Below are 7,656 nucleotides of genomic sequence, written 5' to 3'. Positions count from 1 at the left end.
TATTAAAATTCATAACCAAAACTAAATTGTCATTGGGTGGCTACTTTTCTCACGTGTCTGGTGTCTCATATCATAAACATATATATCTGCATACAGGCTTGTTGTAATAAAAGAATCACAGATTGTTCGTTTTTAAAATAAAGTGAAAAAAAATAAACATTATTACATGTACGAAACACGACACGACACGATGGACAACTAGTACTGTATAGTAGAAAACAGGCTTTACAATAATAAAATTGAGATCACGCGGCGTTGCAGATAGGCTACTTTATGAACGGCATTATCGGATATCTGTCCACGTCTTGTCCAGCTCTCGTAATATCATATTTATTCATTAGTTTGCCTAATACAAATATAAGACATTGGAAAAAAATTTAAAAAGTAAACAATATTTATTCAACAAAAGATATTTATTTGTATTTCTTCTAATTCTCCTCCTACTACCTACTCAATTTGATCCAGAATGTGGTTTGTGGTGATTTGAACAATTTAGTGATTAATCCATCAACATTAATAATTTTAAAAAATGGTCCAAACATAAATATTAAATTATAGATATTTAAAAATATTTAATATAATATAATCTTTGAGTACTTATATTTAAAAATTCCAAAAATCAGGATTTGAATAAATTATTTAGGTATTAGAGAAAAAATGTGGGCAAGCATGTATGTATATAAATACTATGGACTTAAGAACTTAACGATAATTTTTGTACTTAATGTAGGTATATAGTTTTAAAATAAACAGTAAAATATAATGTATGACCTTGGTAGTTGGTTCTTGTTAAAAGGATGGTGGTGGATTTAAGGGGGGCAGAGGTGCCCTCTCCCCATTAGCCTAGCATCTAGATTAATAAATTGGGACGTTTTTAAATATTTGTGTTGTAAAACTTGAAAAAAGACAATGGCCCCCTCCAAAAAAAATGTCTAGATCCGCCACTGTTAAAAGGATAAGCGGTGGTATGGGCATGTTATTCTACCAAAATAACCTGTAGGTAGTAGTGAAAATGTGCAATGGACACTTGTGGCACAATATTGTAATGATTAGTTAACACTTAACATATTTTCATATTATGAAATTATACATACCTTCATCGATCATATGCTAATGCCTAATAGTTAATACTTCATTATAGGTACGCTACATAATATGCATATAATTCTATAATATATTGTGTATACATAATACGTCTACACCAATAGGCACTAACATATATGATAATTATATATATATTATATATATATTAAAATATAAAACAATCGTAATACCTACTCCAGAAATAATAAACTGATCAAACCAGTCCGTCGATGATAGACATTTTAACATTTTAAAATTCCACATTTCACGGTATAATATACAAATTATACCTATATCATTTAAACTATAATATACAATTGTTTTTAATTTTAAATAGTTATAAAATCACAAAAACAGATACATATTAGACATAACATATATTTGCATAAAGCATAAGCATAATGCCATAATACATCACCATAATAAAATAAAAGTAAATGTAAATACATCAAAAATATAATATTTAAAAAGGTATTACATATTTTCATGTTTTAAAACAGTTATATATACCTTATGCAATATGTATTATTACGTATATACCTATGATTTATAGAATACTTGGACAACCACCAACTTTTCCCCTTTTTTGTGGCCTATTTTTGTAGAGCCATTTTTCCTATTAGACTAATTTTCTACCTGTTTGACTTTGGACATTTTTTTCTGTTGGCCTTTTTTCCGTGGCCATTTTTACAGATTACTAATAATAACTTATAATACCTATTCCGTAATTCCTTATATTTGTCGCAACATCAGAAATAGTTTATAAAAATGGAAAAAAATAATTTAAATTCACTTTATAATAATGGCGTAAACATTAAAACATGTAACTAAATGTAGTAATGCCTTGTGTGAAAATGACATGTCTAGTTATACTAATAAATATTTTGTTCAGGTAGATACTAATAAAGTAATAAATACTATAATTTTATTAAAATAATCTTAATGTAAATAATAATACTATAGAATTACTTTATAGTTAAATATTTTAATTTACCTATGTGATTTGTGGCCATATAATATAGGTATGTGTAATATAAAAATCGTCACCTTCTCTGGACGGCTGGACCTATACGGACATATTATGGCCGCTCAATAAACAGGCCGGTGGCTGCAAAATATGACGTCGTACTTGGTGGATGGATTGCCGCGACACGTAAACGTACTGGTATCGTGTCGTCGTACGCGTAACTGTAGGCGTCCGGACAGGCCTTCTTGAAGAATGCCGGATAGTTTTTGGGCCACGAGCTGCTCTTACAAGTCGCCGGAGTATTGTGGGCACCTCGGCAGCAGTAAGTGTCCGTGTTGAATCGCTCACAGGCGCTCTTGCACGCCACCACGCCGGAGCCAGTCTTGACGGCCAGCTCGGACGGGCACATGCTGTTCACCGGCCGCTTTACAGTCGTACTTGCCTTTTTTCGTGTACGAGAACTGTCCGGTCGGTAGCATCCCGATCGGCAGGTTGTAGCCGTCCATCAATGACACGTCGTAGAAATCTAATCAATCGGACCCGGTGAATGTCATCTCAGCCAGCGACACAGGTGGCACGCCGCCGCGCCGGCTCTGTTGCACTTGATCTCGTTCCCTACATCATCAAATCGGATAATATAGCAATGAAAATATATACAATATAAACTCAACTAGAAATTCATTGGTCCAAACTGGTGTTAAAATTTTCAGCATAGGAATTATGAACCATATACAATATAATATATGGAGCAAATACATACAAGTGTGTTTTTTTACTTCGGCTTGGATTAAATTATTTTAGATATAACACAAATCAATTAATTATAGGTAGGTATATTATATTTTTGTAATAATATATAATAGGTATAGTATCATTACTTATTAATAATAAGTTATTATATAATAATAATATGTGGAGAAATAATCTACATACTATTATTAATTATTATGATATGCACAATCACGTTTTTTGTGGCACTAATAACTCAGCGTATTTAAGCATATTGTTGGGGAATAGACATTTGGAAATGTACTGTATATAGAGTAGATTTTCATATAGGAAATTGTTTAAACAATATTAAAATATTATGGCAAGTAAAATACGCAAATAGAAATACATCGTTTGGCACTTTGTTTGGCCAATTAAATTAAATTTTAAAAAAATACATTTTTTAAATACCTGTGAAATATAAAAAGCAGTAACCAAACCAATTTATAGAATAAATAATAAATTATCGTTTGTTATTGAAATGCAGGTATATCAAACGCAATAGTCGTGCGTTTGTATAGCTTATATAGATTCAAGAACTAAAATACGAAATACCGGTTTCCCAAATTTCTACCAATGGACAATATTAGTATTTAGTTCCAATAAAATTTCAGAAATGCCTAAAATATTATTTTGGTCACCATTTTCGTTGTCAAATAATTGTTGTCGTAAATGTCAAATAATGTAAAAAGTGTATTGGCTTTAGTCAATGTTTTAATATAAGTATTTGTCCATAGGTAATAGGTACATAGGCAATAGGCGTATAGCCGGTTATAGGGATGCCATTTTTCCCGATACAAGGCACTGGTTTTAAGGCTTAAGCAAACTATACATATTCATCAAGTCCGGGCCGAGACGACAAATTATACCGGTTTCCTATTATTTAAGTCTCGTGCCTTGAACAATGTTCCGTGTTACGAAAACCAATAAATATTATTACAAGCGCTTATATTTTATTTTATATATCTGATGTTTAAAATAAAAAAAATTACAGTTTAAATATTGTTTACCCAATGACCTTCATAAATTTATTTTCTCGGACATCGTTTATTTTGTAAACATTTCCAAATTCCAAGTATACTTTATTTGATATGACGTCACGAGTATAACACGGCGAGCAGTATCATATAACTATTTGTTATTTGTTTTCGACTGTGTCTTATTGTGCCGACTGCGTCATGAACGTGCGATGTTATAGGTTCTAAAGTAAATATTAGCAAGACCGAAGAGCAGGAAGTTTTTATTTTCTAAATCATGGATATTGCTATAATGGATAAGGATAGGAACCTCTACTGTACATATCGTGTACAGCGCACACTATAGTCATTGACATTAAACAGACAGATCAATTTTATCAATTTTTATATAATATATAATATAAAATTCTCATTTTATTTTATGTAACCACTGGCAACCATTTATACATAAAAAAAATACTAATTAGTAGGTTTAAAAATGTTTAAAAATAAATTTAATATATTAATGGAGACATGAGGTAGGTACCTACCTAAGTACTTTCTTTAAAACGATTATTTTTTTTGTGATATTGCTTGAAAAGATTATGAATAATCAACATGATACAATTGACATAAGTTTACCAAAAAACGATATGTTCATAGTTGATAAACTACTGTAGGTATTATTAGAATTCCCTAGTCACGAAATATTTACACTTTTATTAGATTTTAAAAATAGTATAATATAGTTTAATTTAACTTCAATATACATTAGATAATAAATGTCAAATTTTGCCGAATTATGCAGAAATATGCAATGATTATCAAATATGCAGACATACACAAAAAAAATGTTTTCATTAGTTTGAAACTGTTAAAATTAAAGATAGCAGATTAAAATAATCCTTCTCGAGGACAAAAAGGTTTGATTCTTTCAATAAGAGACGTGTATGATTTAAGTTTCATGGTTTAGTTCAAATAGTACAATATATTACACTAAATAGGTACGGCGGTCATCACCCTGACACCCTTACGTTAGTATGTTTGAGTTGCCAATAATTGCTTGATTAATTGTGTCGCCACCACTTTCGTTTAGGGTGCTATAATATTATTTAATATTATACATATTTCATGGGGTATGTAATGTAGATAATAATATAGTATACATGACTCATGAGGTATTTAAAATGTGTGTCACGGCTCCAAGGGGCGTTACGAGTATTTGTCAGAGCCCAGAGGAGCCGTGGCACAGAACAGATGTGGGAAAAAAAACAACGACGATGAGTGATGACTGATGACGATTAATATTATAATAAATATAATATATTATATTGTTTTATTCTAAACGTAGAACATAACAGTTTTTTAAGCATAACATATGTATTTATTTAAGGGACTAAGGGTCGAACGTATCATCGCAATAAACCTATTATAAATCGACCGTACTTACCGCAATCGCCCGTTTCGCATTTTCCTTGAGCGCTGCATTTCGTTCTGCCCCGAAACCTGCCCGCCCAATCACGAGACGTGTTAATCGTATGGCTCTTGTGGGCGCCCAACGAAAATCCACCGTCTTCGAGATGTCCGTGTCCCGTATGTCGGTTTTCTTGTATGCCGGGCCACATAGTAAATGGGCAGTTGTTTTTTATTGTAATCACGTGTGCCATAGTGATGGCATCCGTTTGAACAAAAAACAATACAAGCTTAAAGTCCATCTCGAGGGTTAAAGATAATAATATAGTCATATAGATACATAAAGATGTTATTTTATTATAATATTGAAGAAATTCCGCTACTGGCTGTATAGTGTATAGGTACTTCACTAATTTAAATTGGTTTGGTGTTGTCAAATTCGAAATTCAGAAACGCTAATTTGTCAGCTGTAGGTATTATAGGTAGTTCCAGGAATCGGCGTACGCTGGATTTTTCTTGGTAGTGGCGGAGTAGGGGGATTGGCATGAAAATTAATAGTTGCAATTTTTTTTTTGTCCAATCTAATAATTTAAGACGTTTAGGGGAGTTTGAAAGAGTTTTTACAATTTAAACTTCACAACTTTTCTAGTAGAAAAATCCTTGAGCACGCCCCTGTAAATACCTACCTATATTAAAGTAAAAAGATCTTACTTGCATTTTATATAAATTGTACCTAGCTAGGAATTTAAATTATAATTGTACCTACCATTCGTAAACGATACACTCATACCTACTTAGTACTTGATGTATTATCAGAAATTATAAATATACCTACCTACGATCTAAGATAAATTATATCTTAGTTAGTCTAATAGTCTATAATAGCTGCCCTCTTACCATTGATTATAAATACCAGTAGGCAAGGTGGATTGATATTCAGTATTTCAATGCACCTTGCAAGTAGGTATTTGTAATCAATGATTTATGCTATTACCTTATAAGGTAACTACTTATACCTACTTGTATGATTTGCGGAAAAAAATCACCAGCATGAAAATTAATTAATGTGAATAGGTATTTTCTTATTGATTATTTATTAACCAATTTAATAATAAAAAATACAATTAAGTATTTTCTAAAAGGGAAAACCATCTATTTATCTTAGATAATATAATAGTTTATGGTAGGTACTATTATTATATTACCTATATAAGATTTACGATTTAGTAGTGTTTTCCTATGTACAATAATACAATAACCTGCCTACCTAGGTACTAAAAGGTACACGATTTGAAATAAAAAACTTGTTCCTATTTTATCCAATCATAATGTAATGCAAATTGCAATAAAGGTGTTGTAGCGACCATATAATATGGTTATACTACAAGGAAAGTTAGGAAACTGGGATTAGTTTTTGAAACTTTATAATAAAATTGGTTTACTATGTATACTGTGCCTTCTAAAAATAGATGTAAGAATAAAAAAACAAGCCAAGGGCATATTATAATTTCATATAATGGTACCATGTTATATTATTATGTACAGGTAAAGGTACTCATATAGGTGCATTATATATTTTTATTAATATTATTTTAGATTCTGAGTGGAAAAATTTGGGGAGGGGGAGGGTTAAAAGTAAAAAATTCTTAGTATGTAGTTCTAAAGGCGGCGATAGAAATAATAATGAGCATACAGATTCATCATAACAATTTTCTAAGGACGTTTGAAGTTAAAAATTTATAAAAATCGTAAAAATATGCAAATTATTTTGCAGTTACAAATTCATAAAAAAATTTCATGTTAGAGCTTTTCTACCTTAAGCATAAAAAAAATTGTTACCGGAAAGTCAAATAAATTGTTTATGAGCGTTTGAAGTTCTAATTTTTATGTATATTCGTCAGTACGTCTGATGTAAATTGTTATAACGATATTCTGATTTTGTTGTTTTTCCAAAATGAATAACCATGTAGAAGGTGTAGAATGTAGACACTTGAAATTTTTACTAATAATTAAAATTTATAATGTGTATATTTTGATATTGAACATTTAAATATTATATTATATATTATTAAATTACTATTAAAACAACTGTAAATTAACTTCCATGATGTTATAATATATATAGTGTAATAATGTATCTATTACATTATTAATTATTATAATTATAAATGAAAATTTTGTATTACCAGACTTTTTGACTGATAACAAAAATTTGCTCGGAATTTTTGTTCAACTTTTTTCAAAACAGACTTTATGTCCGATTAGCAATACAACAATATAAAACAATTGTTGCATTTAAATTTATATTTATTAACCACCAGTATGGATAATAATTAAAGCTTAAATTAAAATAAAACTACCATCAGCTTATAAAAACCAGAAATTTAAATTTAACATTCTTTTGATTTATATTTTATTAATGGTTAAAAACCATCTAGACAAATGGCTTAAGGTGTGGGTAAAAGTTTG

The 7,656-nt window shown here is 30.1% G+C and overlaps 1 pseudogene; it reads right to left on the bottom strand.

The window, feature by feature from the left end:
- Positions 1–1,671: 1,671 nt before the first annotated feature.
- Positions 1,672–5,489, bottom strand: LOC132947189 (uncharacterized; annotated as a pseudogene).
- Positions 5,490–7,656: the final 2,167 nt, after the last annotated feature.

Source organism: Metopolophium dirhodum, chromosome 6 (genome assembly GCF_019925205.1).
Source record: "Metopolophium dirhodum isolate CAU chromosome 6, ASM1992520v1, whole genome shotgun sequence".
In the NCBI taxonomy this organism is placed as follows: Eukaryota; Metazoa; Arthropoda; class Insecta; order Hemiptera; family Aphididae; genus Metopolophium; species Metopolophium dirhodum.
The sequence above is the reverse complement of the archived record's forward strand: the minus strand, read 5'-3'. Positions and strand labels throughout refer to the sequence as shown.